Below are 20,059 nucleotides of genomic sequence, written 5' to 3' on the forward strand. Positions count from 1 at the left end.
CGGTCCGTGTAAGAGAGTAGGGGGCGTGTCTGTAGGCTAAGCTCTGCAAGTGGACACGCCCCCGGAAAACTAGAATGGCTGAAAGTAAACAGCCACGAGAAAGGCCATGAAAATGTGAATAAACACACTATACAACACATGCCCCGACTGGCCATCAGTGTATAAAGTGAAGAGATGTCATAAAAGTAAATGAAAACCTTTTTTTTGTTAAACCCGTTAATGTTTGCTACTGTGTGCGGTGTGCTACTAGCGCAATCACAGTTAGCAGTCAGGGGAAAAGGATATAAGAACTAAATATGCAAAGTAAGCCAAGAAATAATAGCTTAGTGGTAGAGTACCCGCCCTATGTGTAGGCAAGCAGGGTTCGAGCCCCTACAACAACCTTTTTTTTATTTTTGTAAATAAGCACTAAAAAGCCCCCAGACAGTATTGTACAAATGTAAATGTATTCCCTTTTGTAAAATGGAATGAAACAGAGCATATATTTTGAAGTAACATAAGAATAAAAATAGTCAGAAATGTACTGATAGCTAAGCTGCCGTGAGACAGAGTGCCCGTAGCCGAGTAGTGTTTAAAAAGCTGCAAACTGCGTGCCCGTTGCCAAGCAGCGGATAAACAGGCTGAAACTGTGTGCAATTAGCTGAACATGTGTGTCACTAGCCAATTAAGATTTATCCCAGCGCACACCGTTTGCGCCGCTCCCACAGGCTAACTGCCAGTGCGATCGTAACCTCGCGCAAACGGCAGAACAGGTTTAAAGTGCTTAAAAGTGCTTTTGGCATGTTTGATTGACAGGTCTTCAACTCATTTCTGTCAGGAAAAGCAAAAAGCAGTTGCCAGATTCGAACACAGGATACCATGCACTAGAGTCAAGGAACTAAACCACCAAGCCATGACAGCAATACCTAGAAAAGCAGAAATAGCATATATATGGGATAAAACCCAGAATGGAGCATGAGAAAGCATTTTCAGTGAAGTAGATACAATTCCAAAACGGCCAATCAGAGAAATGTGCGGGAAAAGCGGCATATATAAGCCCCATAGGCGGGAATACACAGCATAACTGATTGTAGAACAGACTTGCAGTCAGCATGAGTGGAGTAGGTGACGTTCGTTGCTTTCGAGCACAGCGTTGGCGCGTTGAGGAGTCCAGATACATGGTCTGGCTCCTTGTCCATAATCACGAGGCCCAACTCATGCAGGGCCAGGTCTCATGGGGAGTATATAGGGCTGAGGCGTGGGACCAGTTGGCTCGTGAGCTGACCAGTGCTACTGGCATTCCACGCACTGGTGAGCAGGTCCGTCACCACCATGCGGACCTGAAGAGACACAAGCAGGACCAATTGAACCGTTGGATCCAGGAGGCCCGCAATGCCCAACGCCCCACTACTGAGTAAGTCACATTTTACCCATGTATGTAAGGATTTTAAACCAGCTGATACCATGGAGATGTGTAGTCCAATATTATTCCCTTTGTATTACAGCTGCAGGTGTCCGCCTAAGTGAATGTCGATGCCGTAAGGCTGGTGGCTGCTTCACCACGGTGGTTAGTAACCCACCCAGTACCTTCCTGTAACATATATGTACCATGTATCAGAACAGCAGTGTATTGATTAAAAAGTAATATAATGTGCAAGCAGAATTGAACGCCTGCAGGTATGGCTGCAAATAAGTTCATCAGTATGCAAGCAAACTGGAAATATAATTGATAGGATCAAATAGCGCTGCAATACAGATGTCCCATCATTAATTAAATATACTGTAACCCGCAGTATAGTCTCAAGAGTACAGCTTCCAGAATCTGTGATAGTCACATGTCAGATATACCCCCTGTTGAAATGCTGAATCATGACAGAAGTGAGGCTGTTGGAAAGTGTTTGAATCACCACAGGTCTAATATGTGAACAAAGCCTAGAAGTACCAACCTGAACTGTGAAGTTGCAGAATGTATGAGAGTGACAGAAATGCTCATGTATGAAAAAATAAAGTAGTAATAACCCCTGAATATATAAGCCTCAGTGTGTTTTTACAGAACTAAATGCATGTGGGAAGTACAAATTAACATCCCAAACTGATTTCAGTGTGTCTGAATCTGAATGTCTAGCTCAAAATCTGTATATGGTGATAACAGTAAACAATTTGCAGATAGAATGAATGATTATCTGACAGACTAAACATCCATAGTTGTCCCCTGTCCTGTCATCAAAGTGTAGCAGGATGATGTATCTGATCAAATTCAAAATAAGTAGGATAGTGATGTATGTGTAACAGGTGTAGCATGACAGTCAAATAAAGATTATTTTGAAACATCAGCCTCAACTTAATTGTGTATCTATGATAAATGTGAATTAATGTTTAACATATGAATGTGTCATCACTTTCTATCCCCACCCAACCCTGTAATTCCATATACCAACATCCACTAAATAATGGTATGTGAACATTTCATTAATCATGGACATTTGTCCGTTGCAAACATATATGCATATCTGTTCGTGCATGTGCCCTGTTCATACCTGCAAATCGATGGCCTGTTGCCATTTATCAACCCTGCATCTCCTTTGACTGTCTTTTGCTGTTCAAATAATCCATGTGATATTCATATGCCCCTTGTTCAATGGTGTCCATATCTGGGTGTTTGTTTGTTGGGAATACCAATGCATGCTGTTACAACTAATCTGAATGGAATAAAATGCCACTAACCCAAACTAACATAACTACTCACAAACCTAGAAAGCTTGGGAAGGCAGGTCCCAGCGGACCCACCTCTCCCACCTCAGCTGGTGACTGCACCTGGCACTAGTGCCCAGGCCTGAATCCCCCCCGGGGGCCCTGTGCCACCTTGGGGGGGGCCAGGGGATGGGGCCCCCCCCTCTGCAAGTGTGGCCAGAGGGGTTCGCCCCCTCACCCTCCCGGGGTCCGGTCTGTGGTGCGTGGGAGATCCAAGACACTGTTCTTGGACCCCTCCCCGCTCGGGGGTGGCACAGCTAACGGCCCGGCCGTTGCCCGCCCACAGCCCCAGCACAGCCCGTCCTGGGCTGTGAAGGAACAGTGGCAACTGCCTATGGGTGGGGATATCAGTTCCACTGTTGCCATCTGTGGGCTGCATCTCAGATATCCCAACCTCCGTCCCGCAATTGTTAACCCCCCCGTGTGTCATACACCCCCCCTGTATGGGTCTTGTCTGTTAACCTACCCAACCTACCCCCCCAGCTTTACCGACTTCCTTCACCTGTCACACCACTATCACCTGTAAAAACGAAAAAACGGGGACTCTCTCCCACAAAAAATTACGCCCATACATAGCTGTCCATGGACATGCCCGCTGGACATCTACACTGTTAATTACAATTGGCTGTACAACAAATATTAATGTTGTCCTGACACCTCTCTCAGAGGTGGAAGGTTTCAAATGTCTCACCAAAATACATAGAAATATACAGCTGTTGCTGCAATTGACATGGGCATCTATGGGCCTTACCTTCTCCCTTCCTGCAAATCCCACCCTTCTTTCCCTACTGTCTTACCGTCTTTGTGACCCCTTTTCACCACTTTCCTCTCACCCCTTTTTTCTTTTCTTTCAAAGAAAATAGCGGGTGTGCTTGTGTTAGCAGCTCACCGCCAGTAGTGAGCTCAAAAAGAGACCGGGTTTTAAAAGTTTAAAAGTCCCTTTATGGCACTTTGGTTGACAGGTCCTGTACTCAGTTCCAAAGTTTGCTAAGAAAAATAAATTCCCACTGTCAGTCTCCAACCCAGGACCTTGGTAACATTCGTCCATGACCTACCACTAAGCCATGCCTGCTTTACAAGAACAAACTGCTAAAATAAATATAACATGTAATAGTAGGAATCAGTATAAAGGTAATATAGGAGATGTACTATCCAAAGCATGTGTGGTAGAGTTTTAAGGGCCCAAAATTTAACTGGATCCCCATACTAGTTCAGTGTGAGCAGAAACAGCACTGCTACCTGTTAGCTTGTACATAATAATGTAAGGTAATGTACATATGTGAAGGTATGTATATCTACACATACATATATATAAATATATATTAATACATATGAAATATAATCGTAGGTCTCAGTAGCCATACACACTCACTACAGGAAATAGTTAACATAATTGCTGCAACCTGAATCTGCAACACAGCCTGACCCCTGTGTGACCTATTTACCCTTCTAACTGCTTACAGGTGGCCTCAACACTTTGATTGACAGGTCCTGTACTCAGTTTGAAAGTTTGCAAAGTAAAAATTCCCACTGTCAGTCTTGAAACCAGGACCTAGGTAACATTAGTCTGTTTGACCTACCACTAAGCCATGCCTGCTGTGGAAGAGCACACTGCTAAAATAAATATAACATGTAATAGTAGGAATCAGTATAAAGGCAATATAGGAGATGTACTATCCAAAGCATGTTTGGTAGAGTTTTAATGGCCAAATTACTGGATTCCCATACTAGTTCAGTGTGAGCAGAAACAGCCCTGCTACCTGTTAGCTTGTACATAATAATGTAAGGTAATGTACAAGGGAAGGTATGTATATCAACACATACATATATATAAATATATATTAATACATATGAAATATAATCGTAGGTCTCAGTAGCCATACACACTACAAGGAAACAGTGAAGATATATGCAGCAACCAGAATCTGCAACACAGCCTGGCTCCTGTGAGACCTACTAACCCCTTTTAACTGCTTAAAGGTGCCTCTAGCACTGTGATTGATAGGCCCTATACTCAACCCAAAAGCAGAATATGAGCATACTAGTAGGCCCTACCACAAGACCATTGTAACACTAGTCTGTATGACCTACCACTAAGCCATGACTCTCATACAGGAATATAGTGCTAAATAAGTGGAACATGTAATAGTAGGAATGAAGATAAAGGCAATATAGTATGTCTACTACCCAAAGCATGTCAGGCAGACTTTTATAGTCCCAATTACTGGATTCCCATACTAGAGTAGTGTTAATGGAAACAGCCCTGCTAATTGTTAGCTTGTACCCAATAATGTCAGCTAATGTACATATATGAAAGTATGTATATGTACACAGATATATATATATATTCATATAGCAATACATATGACATATAGTTGTAGGTGTCAGTATGCATACACACTCACTACAGGGAACAGGCAAGATAAATGCAGCAACCTGAATCTACAACACAGCATGAAGCATGGGAGATGTACTAACCTTCACACTCACAGAACACTGTCAACAGCATACCAGCATGGTCCACCCCCTACAATCTGAAAGGGCAACGCCTATCTCACATACCCTTTTATAGCAGTGTCCTGAAATCACAGTGAGACATGCAATTAGTACACACCCAGCTGCTTGCAATTAGCAAATGCTGCCTTACAATTGGTGCAGAGGCCATCACATGGATCCATGCAGATACCTACAAAAGTATTCAGTACCCCCACTCCACTCATGCAATACAGTCATTGCACAAACTGAATGACAAAGACAGAGAGACAGAGAGAGAGACACAGAAGACAAAATATACTGACAGCAAGCAGCAAAACAGCAGCAGCAGCAGCAGCAACAGCAGCAAAATACAAGCAGCACGACTGACTCACCAAAAGCTGCCACAAACACAGGTAATGCAAAGTAGCAGGTTAATCCTGTGTATACTGTGACACCTCCAAATGTATCATAGTTCACTATCAATAGGTATGTCCATGAGATAGGTTGTGTGTAGATAGTCATGAAATATAAACATATGTAAAATTGTTGTACATGTGGGCCATAACTAACACTTCCATAGCTTAGAACACAAGGCCAGTTGTGCATATGATGCAGTAGTTCCCAGGGTCAGTAGAGGTTCCTCCTCATTGGTGTGGGACCACTGTGTATGGGTGGCACTGTTCAGGTACATATCCTGTAGTATGGCCATGGATTAATATCAGTCTGTCCTGTGGTGCTATGTCCTCCAGGGGTGAATGTAGCACACATCCAGGGATACCATTCCGTAACAGTGATGATATGTGTTCTGCAATGATGAGGGTGGCTCTCACCTGGACATGTGAGAGGATAGGGGGTTACAGTCATCTGGGATAACTAATAACACGTTTTAGGACAATCACCTGCACCTAAACTGTCTGCAAAATTGTTGGCAATATCTGTGCATTTGGTGAATGTGAAGCATCTTAACACTGCAGACAACAGATGCCTTCCGTCATGTGAATCTGCCCTGTGCTGCAGTAGCCTCCTACTATTGTTATACAATATGCAATGGTTATAAATATAACAATGGTGCAAGAGCACCAGCTGGCAGTGGCATGGGCAAGGGGCCCCCTGGCGCAGCTCAAGTGCCAGCACCAGCCCCAGCAATGCTGGCTCTGCGCTGTCATTCAGACGCCCCAGGAGACCACGTGCCCGTGGCTCTGGACAGTCCCAACAGGGAACTGTGTCCAGTCAACACACCTGCTTCCGATGACAGTACCCAGTCTGGGTTAGTACGGATACCGCCCGTAGCCCCCCTGCCAGGCACAGGTACCGTGTCCGTGCCCACAGACACTGATTTGGATGACCTGACAGGTGCAGTCTGTGGCTGTCCACAAAACCCTGTATATGGCAGCCATTATGTGGGACTGTGGTGCTTACACACATGCAGAAACCTAACACCTAGGGCAAACACAAACACACACACACAGCAAAAAAAACGGTCCACCCTGTACTGCTGCCCCACACAAACATATATAAACACACATGTCAATTGGTGTTACCAGTGGCGGCTTGGGCATATCTAACCCACACCCTGTGCATATGATGACACTGTGCCACCTCCTGCATACTACAACATCGGTGCAGGAAAAGATAAAAACGATGCTGATGCACAGGGTGACTAAATAGATGTGTATAAGTAGTAACATGTTGGTAACTGTTGTGTGTTGCAGTATAAATGTGTGTATATCCCATCAGTCCTGCTGCAGTAACTGTATGAATGTCCTCAATTGTTATCTGCACCCATACTACTTAACAAAGTGTACCTGCTGCACACCATCACATGCTAACATTGACTATGGCAATGTGCATCTTGTGCTGTTATGTAGATTCAGCTACATGTATCTGTTCTGTCACACATGCATTTATACACACCCTGCTACCCACACACATGCACACGCCACCTGCCATTCCCATTATTTATCACCCTACATGAGTAGCTGTTGATACATGACAGGTACACATTTCAGAAGTGCACTATGTTGTTTACTACTGGCATCCCCTTCTCTACCTGTACTCACAGGGTGCAGGCAACCTCCTCAGTTGGAAGATGTAATGTGCATCAGGTAATGTAGTACCCTGATTGCCAAAGCAAACATGCTTCCCATGGAAATGCACACACAGACACATCCCACATCCACACACTCACCACATTCAGGCTTCAGAACACTATCTAGGTATATTGGTACATGTGCATGTTCAAGTAGCATGTAACACTATACTGAGTACTGGCACTTAGTTGTCTGTAGTCATGTTGTCTGTATAGAATAAAAGAAATTTTTTATTATCCTACTCCGTTTGTGGACATTACTTGAACAAGTGTTACCTTACATGTGTTATCAGTACCAACACCTTCTGTTTTGTAGTTTTGTTTGTATAGGGTGCTATCAACATCACTGCTTGTTAAGGGTAATGACCACCCTGCAGTGCATAGCCCCATGTGGCAAAAGCCACATCCCACCCCATCATTGTGCACACACACTAACCCCACCAACAGTAAAACACATACTTTCCATTTGCAAGGTTCAAACCCACCCTAACTGTGCAATGACAGTAGAAACAGACACATTAGCAGAGTGTGCTATTTGCAGTAGTTGGAGAAATGTTTACTAATGCTGTACTTAGAGGGTGCTGACATCATCTGTGTGTAGGAGGAGGGATGTGCACCCTGTAATGTGTTCTCCCAGTTGGCAAAAGGCAGTTAACCCTCCCAGCATAGTGCACACACATAAACCACACTCATACATTCCCTTTGCAGGATTCAAACCCCACCTAACTACGTTATGACACTGAAGAAAGACACATTAGCAGACCCGCTATGCAAATTACTGGAGGACTTTACTACAGGTGATATAGTTATACAGTCCTGACATCATCACTATTTCAAAAGGGGGATCTGCATCCTGATACTGTCCGGTTGCTAATAGGGACATTTCCCACACACACACATCGATGTGTTGGAGGTTTGCATATGTGGGGATCCAGAACACCAGTGTGATTAGTATATGGTTTGATTGCAACAATGGGGGATATCCTCCCAGTGGTGTTTATTTTTTACTCATGTTTGTAGAGCACAGCTCTAGTATGTCTGCCCGTCTTGTGGCACGGTTGGTTACCTGTTGCATAGCCGAAGAATGTCTGACCAATGGGAATCTTAGAGCCTGGGTATTGGGGCCCTGTGTAATGTACACAGTCTATGTTTGGGTAGCTGGCATCACCCAGTATGATGGTGTTTGCAGAGTAATCTAAACTCTCCTGTGTCAGCATGAAGGCTGTGTGGGAGACCTGAGTTTGAGAGGGTGCTGTAAGTGCTCCTCTGTGTCTCTTTCCATGTGGTCCAGGGGGGTCCGTCCCAACAGGTAGCTGACTGTGACCCCCCCTTGCTCTGTCTGGAGTGGGGCCGCCTGTCAACAGCTCATGTCAAGCAAGTGCACACCCCTCATAAATGATGTGGAAGCCTTCAAAGGCCCAAGGCCTGTTAAAAATATGGACCAGACTGCAGATACCTGTATAGAGGCATTCTGTGGACACATTCAGGAATGCATGGATCATGAAGCCACATATGAAAGCATGACCCAATTCCCCAAAAGGGCAGATGTCCTGGGCACGGACACCAGCCATAAACACACTATACAATAGAAGGATGGCCCACTACATGATACAACAACCTCCCAAAATGTGAAGGCACCACTGATGAGTATTGGAAGACAACTACAGGCACCCATATGATTGTCTAAGGCCATCTTTGAGAGAGGATTCCACAAGCCACTGAGGATAATCACAAGGCTGCCTGTAGTTATGTTAGTAACCTGGGTGGTACTACCCAGATATGCTCAGAGGTAATACAATATGTCACACAAAATATAAAACACACAGACATTGCCATCATCCTAGTGGACAGGTTCAATGCTGCCTTTCTCCCCCCACACCAAAAAGGGGAAAATATGTCTCGCAACCCAGTGCTTCCCCCCCTGACATCACAGATGCTCAGGTAAGAGATGCCCTTCCCAAAGCAGTAAACACTGCATCAATGGGACCAGACAGTGTCCCAGGCTGTGTCCTACATGAACCACAAGAAGAGCTACACCCAGACATAACACCACTGTTCAATCCCAGCCTTAATACATGATATGTGACCAGAGAGTGGCATACAGCAACAGTGGTCCCTCAACATGCAGGTGGTGCCCACGGATGCCCGGACACTACTCACCCCTATGTCTGAGTAGCTTTGTCTGCAAAGCTATGGCAAGAAACATCAAGAACCTCACATATCTAGATATTGTGGACCTACAGACATGTCACCATACACAGTTTGGCTTTGTCAATGGCAAATCCTGCCTATCAAACCTGTTTGCTTTGTTTGAAACAGTCACCAAGGCCACTGTCAAGGGGTAGGAGGTCCACACAGCCTACCTGGACCTTGCATAAGCCTTGGATACAATACCCCACTTGTGCATTCTAGGGGAAACCCACCAGTGTACATATTAACCCCTATGTCACTATGGGTATTGCACAGTGGCTCAAGGGCAGAACACACATGGTAGAATTGCTGGAGCCATGTCAGCCTCCAACCTGGTACAAGTGGTGTCCCACAAGGCAAAGCCCTAGGGGCTGTCATGTTCATTATATATTTGTCATAGGTACAGGCCAACATGGAAGTACTGTGGCTCAACGTCACAGGTGACTGCAGACCAACACCATAATCAACTCAACAGCTAACACACGCATCCTCCAAAAAGGGGCTCTTGCAAAACACACGACTTGTGCCACAGCCATGGCCTCAACATGAATGACAGAAAAGTATAGTCATCCCCCTTTTTCAAACAGTAAATGAGCACAATGTACCACCTATGTGCTAATCCAATAAGTGGAGACCTAGGAATTATGGACCTTGGGCCAGGTTGATAGCATCCTACCATCTGACACCAACATGGACAAAGTGCTTAGGTAAGCAAGTCACATGGGCCACATCATCATGGGATCCACATGTAGGCCAGGGGAGGACTTTGTCCCCCTTTTCTCATCCCTCATCATGCCCATAATTGACTATGATGAACCTGTCGGCATGCACCTTACCAGACACCTGCAGCAACTGGGGCTACCACATATGTACCTCGACAAGGTGATAAAAATGCTCAAACAGATGCCACATACTGACTGGTTAAAGTAGCAGAAGCTCTACTCAGTGACATACTGCCTCTTCATAGGCAATCTGTGCCTGACATAGAAGGCCAGGTCATACCCTCACGTAATGGCCATGCTGCATCTCAGAATATCCAGATCCCACCAGGGTACACGCTGGAAATACATGAACTTCAGGAGTGATAACCATAGGACATGGTGGAGGGGGCACATTCACACCCAGCTCAGGCACCCACTTCATTCCTGATTATTATCCCAATAGGGGAGTTGGGTGGACTGGCTCGGTGTTGACTATCCGATAGTAATGACTGGATCTAACGACATTGTAGAGATTGCAACTGGGCATCACTTATGTGTGTCACTGTGAAAAGAGGCACAGTATACTAACGGAAAAGGGCATAGCAAACACATTCACAATGCATATTTACAGAAGGCAGCACATTCTGGCTAGGTGGATACATGCCCTGGGCAGATATCCCTGTAGAACCTATGGACCTATGTCTCTTTTTTACCATTGGCCCTATGTGCTGTCAATCACCAATGTAAACTCAATGCTCTGGTAGCATGTGCAAAGGTCAGTTGTCAGTCACCTCTATGGTACAGTTGTGGAATATGTGTGTCATGTAGTAATGTCACAGCTGCCACATGTACACAGTCAACCCTATCCCCTTCCCATTGATGTACATCACATGTACGAGATGGATACACATGGCCTAACTGTAACAGCAACATACAAAGTCAGATGCATGGACACATATGACTCAGTCATTGTCCATGCCACCACAACTGATGTGGGATGTCCTCACTGGGAACGTGATAGGGAACATGGAAGGGATCACTGAGCAAGTGACACAGGCTGGTAGACCCCCGACCTTGGTTGGCATCAGACCCTCACCAGGGATTCCGACAAATTACTGAATGCTAATGAATAAGTGTATCTACAACACCCTAGCTGAATGGTTCTTAGCATGCAGTCACTGCATTGCTATGGAATACTGTCTTACCACTCCCACAACAGGTGAAAACATGCAGCTCCTGTACATTAACAACATGTAGACCTTATGCCCCAGACCAGGTGTGCATCCCCCACTACTAGGCTGATAGCATCTACATCTCACACTGTATATACACATCCCACATGCAGCATCTGCACAGAAGACCACGGTCATAATGTTACCCTGTGCAAATACCATGTATTCACATGTGGCAGGCATCACACATGGTAACTATTGAAAGTCACAGGTACATATTTTTTGGCACACACATACATCATGTGTTCATTGCCATAACCTGTAATCAATGTCATGCATTATTGTGAGGGACAACCCACATACATGGGCATTCTGTGTGTGCACAAACACATGGCATGTCTGTAATCAAAAGCCATACATAATTGTGATATCTTTTAAATGGGTATGTGCATCCTGTAGTGTGTTTTCCCAGTTGCCAAAGGGATATATCAATCAAAACACTTACCCCCTTCCCCACACTTGTCATCTGGCAAAAACCCCACCTAACTATGTTAAGACACTAGAGGCGGGGATTAGCCCCTATTGCATTACTGGGGGGAAAATCCTTTCCCTGATATACTTATAGGGTGCTGACATCCGAGTTTAGAAAGTGGAATGATCATCCGGTGGTGTGTTTTCCCAGTTGCCAAAAGGGATGTTTCTTTCATACCCCCACACTTCCCCCCTTCAGACACACTGGTCATCTGCCGCATTCAAACCCCCACCCAACTATGTTAAGACACTAAAAGGGCGCATTAGCACAGCGCTATTCCAAATGGGGAAAATCCTTTCCCTGATATACTTTTAGGGTGCTGACATCATCAGAGTTTAGAAAGTGGAATGATCATCCTGTGGTGTGTTTTCCCAGTTGCCAAAAGGGATGTTTCTTTCATACACACTTACCCCCTTCACACACACTTGCCACCTGCTGGATTCAAACCCCCACCTAACTATGTTATGACACTAGAGATGGGCGATTAAGCGCTATTCATTACTGGGAGAATCCTTTCTCCAATATACTTATAGGGTGCTGACATCATCAGAGTCTAGAAAGTGGAATGATCATCCTGTGGTGTGTTTTCCCAGTTGCCAAAAGGGATGTTTCTTTCATACACACTTACCCCCCTTTACACACACTTGCCACCTGCTGGATTCAAACCCCTACCTAACTATGTTATGACACTAGAGATGGGGCCCTTAGCAGGCTATTTGGATTACTGGGAGAATCCTTTGCTCCAATATACTTATAGGGTGCTGACATCATCAGAGTCTAGAAAGTGGAATGATCATCCTGTGGTGTGTTTTCCCAGTTGCCAAAAAGGGATGTTTCTTTCATACACACTTACACACACACTTACCCCTTCACACACTTGCCACCTGCTGGATTCAAACCCCTACCTAACTATGTTATGACACTAGAGAGGGGCCCATTAGCGCAGCTATTCGGATTACTGGGAGAATCCTTTGCTCCAATATACTTATAGGGTGCTGACATCATCAGAGTCTAGAAAGTGGAATGATCATCCTGTGGTGTGTTTTCCCAGTTGCCAAAGGGATGTTTCTTTCATACACACTTACCCCTTCACACACACTTGCCACCTGCTGGATTCAAACCCCTACCTAACTATGTTATGACACTAGAGACGGACGCATTAGCATGGCGCGCTATTCAGATTACTGAGAGAATCCTTTTCTCCAATATACTTATAGGGTGCTTACATGATCAGTGTCTAGAAAGGGGGACGACCATCCTCTGGTGTGTTTTCACATTTGCTAGGGGTAACATTTGGACCAAGTGTGTGAGCATGCCCAGTTCAGCCTTCCTGTGGCATGTTGTGTGAAAGATGTCTCATTTATCTAAGTGTGTGAGCATGCCCAGTGTGGGCTTTACATATGTTGAACTCTGCAGCCCATCACATTTGTGGATGAGTGTGACCTTCAACAAATACCTCCAGTTTATGGTTGTGTGTTCTGTGCCATGTTGTGTAGTTACTGTCCAATTGCTTTTTGTGTGAACAAAACTGGGAGTATACTGTGCCTGCAGGTTTTGCATGGGATACTTTGCACACAATTGTCAACATCCGTTCATACTGACCTAACACTGTAGCACTGTCTAGTGTAGTGTTTCAGTACTTTCACTGTGGTGGTCAGTATCCTGGGCTTTAGTCCTATCACTGATTTACATTTCCATAGTGTGCACAACAGGGTGGATGAGGGCCAGTTGTGCACAACAGCCCAAAAACAGTGCCTCTACAGACCCTGTTAATTGCTGCCCCATAAGCTTAACAAGTGTAGTCTGCAAATCTATGGAGAGGATCATAATTGAGCTCATAAACAAAGATATAGGGGACATGCAGACATTGTACCCATCCCATTTTGGCTTGGTCATGGGCAGATCATGCCTTTTGTACTGGGTTGACATCTTCAAATTGGTCACTTAGGCCATTGTTGGGGAAAGGCAGTCCATACAACCTACCTTGGCCTTGCTAACACTTTCAACACAATACCCCACTCAGGTATTGTGGAAAACCTACAACTGAAATGTAAACCCATATGTCACAAGATGGGTTGCAAACTGGTTTAAAGGGGCCGGGACCACAGGGTTAGAGTTGCTGGCACTATGTTAGACTCCGGGCTGGTCACAGGTGGTGTCACACAGGGCTCAGTCCTTGGCCACCATTGTTTGTCATGTACTTCCCATGAGAACAGGCCAACATGGGAGGACTTTGGATGACAATGTTAGCAGATGAGTGCACACTGGGCACCATAGTGGACAGTGCATCACACACAGATATCCTTCAGAAGGGACTCACAGTAACTGATAGCTGGTGCCAGGGCCATGGCCTGAAGTCAGAGTGCACAACATGTGTAGACATACCCTTCAGGAAAAGCAAGGTGACCCCAAGCTACCATATTGGTGGCAATCCTCTAAGCACAGAGGAGGTTATCACGGACCTAGGGACCCAGGTTGACAGTCGCCATTCTTCTCAGACTCACATTGCTAAAGTGGCTAGGAAGACCTTCTACATTGCCCACCTGATAAGGATGGGATTCACATCCAGATCTAGTGGGTCATTGTTCTCCTGTACTCTTCAGTTATCAGACCGGTGATCAAGTCAAATGCCCTATTCTGGCTGTATCTCACCCAACATCTGCAGCAATTGGAGACACCCTGACTGTCCCCCACCTAAAGGATCAAGGAACCACAACAGCTGTCACATGCTTCCAGATTGAAGACACTCACACTCTATTCACTCACATACCGTCTGCTTAGAGGTGACATGTGCCTGACATGCGAGGCCATGTCCAAACAGAGATTAATGGACATGCTCCACCTCAGACTCAGAAGATCCACCTGAACCACTAGTGCAGGTGACTGACACCTTAGCAGGGATGTATGTTGGACATGTTGTAGGGATGGAGTTATCACTCGGAGACTCCCCATGCTGTGGAATACAATCCTGGTCCATTTGAGGCAGAGCACCTTGCTGGCTGTGTTCAAGAGGTATCTTGACCTAATGCTAGTCGGAGAATGTGTTTGTCCATCAACACATTGTAAGCGTTGTTTGACATGTCATATGTCTTGTTTAGTATACTGTGCCTCTGTCTACCTGTGACATAACATTGATACCCAGGGTAAACCTCCCATCTCCCATCCACTCATTAGGATTCCTGTTGGGGGGACTCAACCAGTGTCTTTATGGACAACCTGTAGTGTTGGGTTTTCTCATGTGTGGGGGTGGCCTCTGTGTTTTGGATAATGCAGTACAGCCTGTCCTATATATGTCAGTGCTGGGGTTCAGGTCCCTCATGTGCATATCTCCCTGCCATTCACATTGTACAAGGTCGCATGTGCATTGCTGACAGCTTGGACATGGCTTTCTACATCAGGCACAGCTTGTGTCTGGGTGGCCAGCATGGCAGTGTGTGTAACTGCATTCTGTTTAATCAGGCGACACATTACATGTGTTCCAGCTCTTTGATACTCCTGGTGAGGTACTGTTATGGACTTTACAGTTGCTGAATGTATCTGCTGAGGTACACCACACAGGGCTGTTGTGGTAATTTGTAATGCTGCTGAAAGATAACTGCAAACCACAATGACCTCCCCTTAGCTAGATGTCATAACCCTCATGATTAGGTTGGTATATGGATTGTTGCTGTTAACCCTACAGCCACATTTTGTCCAATGCAGGATATCTATCACCTTGTGTCCCCATTCTGGCATTACATGTTAGGAATGTCATGGGTACACCTATGTGGGTGGTGGTCACTTACTGGATTATCCACAGAGGCTGACTATACTGTTTTCACCATTTAACATGCTGACATGGCTATGGCACCAGCTGTCTGTTTCTATGTGGCCCTTTTTGGGATGCTTGTGTCAGCTGGTGTATCAGATATTCAGGCGACTTGTTGTCCTCTACAAACATGTTCCAGCACAGACCTTACTTGTTGGCCTGTACCTATGGGGCATATATAGCAGATGGTGAAGGACCCAGGACCAAGCTTTGTGGGATGCCTGTTATATGTGCTTTGTAGTCTGACATGGCTGCTGCATGTCTGACCATGTCAGTTCTGTCGTTGGTCTGGTTTGCCCCCCCATGACAATGGGGTGTATAAATCAGCTGGAGAGGAAATCTATTAACACATAGGGTTTTTACAGAAGGCTTTGCAAGGTCCGGCCCCTGTGTGGACCACATTGCCCTCATCACTGACCAAGTACTGTTTCAACTGAGTCACACATGTTTAGGGGTGGGGTCTGCACTTTTTAAAACCCCCACTGGGTAGGGTCTTTAATTCCCTTTATTATGTCTGTGGTACATGCTGGTCCTTTCCATAGCTGTGCAGACTGCACCCCTCTTGATTCTGTGGTGGTTGTTTTCCTATCCATTCAGGAGACACCTTTGTTGAGAACACCCCCGTTGTTGTACACTGCTCTTTGGGGTGTACCCCGTGGTAAGGGTGACATAATGTCAGGGGGGCGGCAGTCTGCTGGGGGAAAGGGATTTGGCATTATGGGGTTTGCACTGCACATGTCAGGATGTATGTTAACCTTTTGTGTCTGGTATGTCGTTTGTAATATCGGGGGATCCAGCATATCCAGGAATCAACAACATGCTTACTACCATCATTTGCAACAGCCTTGGGGTTATCTGTAGTGTCCTGTACAATCTGTATCATAATGGGTTCATACTAGGCTACCCCCCTAGGGCATCTGTAAGCCTGCATGTCCATTTTGTTTGATGGATTCTGGGGAATTGTTTACACCTGTGTCAGTGCTAGTATGATACCAGGGGTATAGTGACAAAAACTCAGAAGCTGACTCCACACTTCTTGGCACTGAGATGGTATCCATTAAGCCCACTGGGCCAGTGGAAACCACAACACACAATGGTGACTCCTGCACAGACACTTTTCACGGACATCTGGAAAGCATGGACCATGCAATCACAAATGAGAATGACACCTTCACCACCAAGGGAAAGGGGCCTGTCTGGTGGACCCCCATAAACAAACTGTATAACAGATGAAGGATACTAATGCAAGACAGAGCTACATCTCCAGAATGTGGCAGCTGTGATCAGCAGTAGTAAAGCTACATTCTCACATAAAGACACCCAAGTTCAACTTGGGGACATAAATCACCACAGGCGATGAAGGTAACCACACTGCTTTCTTCAGTTATGTCTGGCCTGGTGGGGAAACCCCCATATATGCTCAGATTTGGTAAAAACAACATATCCCAGGGACCTGACAGATATTACTGACACCCTGGCAGACCAGTTCAGTGCAATGTACCCCCCTCACCCCAAGACATGATAGTTATCACAGCTGTATGTAACCTCACTGTCATCCTGGATGTCCATGTGAGGGTCAGAAAACAGTACACAGCATCAATGGGACCTGATGGTATCCCCAGTTGCATGCTATGTGAACTACAGATGGAGATAAACCTGTATATGCAGATCCTATTTAACCTTAGCCTTGCTACAGGATCTGTACCTGAACACTGGCGTCCAACAGTGGTCCCACTCCCAAAGGAGATGCCTCCACAGACCCTGGCAGCTACCACCACACAAGCTTAAACAGCCTTGTCTGCAAAGCTTTGTGAAGGGTCATTATGGAGCTTCCACACAAAACATTGGTGTCCTACAGACCCTTGATCACCCAATTCAGCTTTGTACAGTGCAGATCCTGCGTTTTGCACCAAGTTGACTACTTTGAAACTGTCAGTAGAGGTTGATGAGGCTACACAGTCCACACCCCCCTTGGCTAAGGCCTTTGACACAATACCCACTCAGGCATCATAGACAAGCTCAACAGCTGAAATATAACACCATATGTCACAGCATAGGTTGCAAAATGGCTCAGAAACAGAACCCATAATGTCAACATTGCAGGTGCCTTGTCAGGTTGAAGCCAGTCTCAAGTGGTGTCCCACAACGTTGTGTCCTGGGACCTCTCTTTTTTGGTATTTACTTTTCAGATGTGAAAGCAAACATAGGGGGGTTGTGGCCGACAAAGTTTACAAAACTGCAACCTGGGCACCATATTTCATCAGCCAGCACACACATCCACAGACTCCCCGCCCACTGACAGATAGCTGGTGCTGGACTCATGGCCTAAAACTGACTGATGTTTTAGCCACCCCCTTTGGGAGGAACACAGTACCCACAGATCTGTACAAAACAGCAACCCAATGAGTACAGGAAACAAATCAGACAGCTGGGGACACATGTAGATAGTGACATCTCATTTGACACCCATGTTGCCAAAGTTGTTTGACAGACTTTCTATCTTGGGCCCCCCTATCATGGAGGGGATTCCATCCAGACCCTAGGAGGTCATTGTACCACTATACTTCTCCCCTTTTCAGGCCCATGCTTGTTCCCCCTTTGGTATGTACCTCAACCAGCACTTGCAGCTGGAGAGACCCCCCAAGTACCTTACCATGACGATCAGGGGTCTACAACACATGTCATATACTTCCAGAATAACTAAAACAAGCTTTTTCAGTGTCATACCCAAAATTACAGGTGACCTATGCCTGACATACAAGACCATGTCAGATCAGGATTTGGTAGACATTTCCCCTGCAAGCAACCCACATCCACCAGAAACATGGGGGCTAAAGATTTGACCCTCAGCACATACATGTATAGGACATGCTGAAGGGACAGAGTCATAACTCAGAGGCATCTCAAACTCTAGCAGAGTATCCCAGTTCATGTTAGACAGAGTACCTCACTGACTCTCTTCAAGAGACATCTGGACAGCTGCATGTGGACAGGGGCACAGACGGGAAAGGGCATAGTCACTTTTTCAATTATGAAAGGTGGTCATAATTTTCACTACTAAGTCAGAGGAAAATTTTTATCTAGGGTAAAATATTACCACTATGAGGGGGGGGAAATATTCATCAGGACCCCCTCACCTCATGGTTGGTGGCAACCCCGATGCTTTGAAAATCCGGTGCAATTAACCATAGGCAAGACTGCTCTGAAGTGTGTAGCTTGTTACAGGCCATGCCCTGAACCTCAGGTACCTCACAGAGCTTTCTTGAAAACAGTGGCGTGGATACAAGTACTTGCACACACCATCACTCTGGGTGATCCCTACTATCCAAATATAGACTGGGATCAGTACTACAGCCACAACACTCTAGCCCACAGGTTCCTAGAGTTCATACACTCACATCCCATGGAATAGCTAGTCACCATCCCCCCAAGAGGAGCAACATAGTAGATCTCATCATCCCCACATGGGCTCACAATGTTCAACACCAGAGGTATACCCATCATTGGTGAGATCAGATCATGACCTACTCTCAGTGGAAGTCCACATCCCACCCCCCCCCCAGATAGAAAAAAACACAGAGCAGAAACCCTCCAAAGCCGACTACACACCTCTAATGACTGTTGTGGTCTCCTTCCAAAGCCCCCAAGCCAGCAGACACCATTACCCAAGCCACTGTATCACTTACAACTGCCTTCTACCAGCACCTTCAAGACTGCATGGATGAGGCAATCCCAAACAAAACACAGACTCTTTTACCAAGGGAAACTCCAGTGTGGTGGACCTCAGCCATAAACAAGCACTACAACACAAGGAAGGAGGTACTACAAGATAGAGCGATATCCGTGGAAGGGTGACACCCTGCTCAATATAAAACACAGTTCCCCATGAAATCATCCAAGGCAATATTGGGAGTAAACCCACTAAGGGCTCCGGGGCAACAATGAGGCCTTTTTTAAAGTTAAAACCTGGGAGGAAACTCCCAGATATGCTCAGAATAGGCTCAGAATGTGTAAATATCACTGAACCTACAGACATTGCCAACATACTGGCTGACAGGTTCAGTGCAGATTTCCCCCCCCTCCACCAAAGGGGAATGTATGGGGGATTGTAGCCCCCAAACATCTCAAATGCTCAGGTGGGAACTGCTCTATCCAAGGGAAACCATCCATGGGACCAGATGGTGTCCCTGGTTTTTTGCTCCATGAACCCACTCAAGAATTAAACCCCCACTCAGGGCAGCTGTATGGCCTTAGGCTCAACTCAGGATATGTTCCCAACCAGTGGCATATGTCAATTCTGGACCCACTTCACATGGGGGTTCCCCCCCCGACCACGCAAACTACCATCCCATCAGCTTGACA

This window comes from Protopterus annectens, chromosome 8.part0 (assembly GCF_019279795.1).
Source record: "Protopterus annectens isolate FY-2018-M chromosome 8.part0, PAN1.0, whole genome shotgun sequence".
NCBI lineage: Eukaryota > Metazoa > Chordata > Ceratodontiformes > Protopteridae > Protopterus > Protopterus annectens.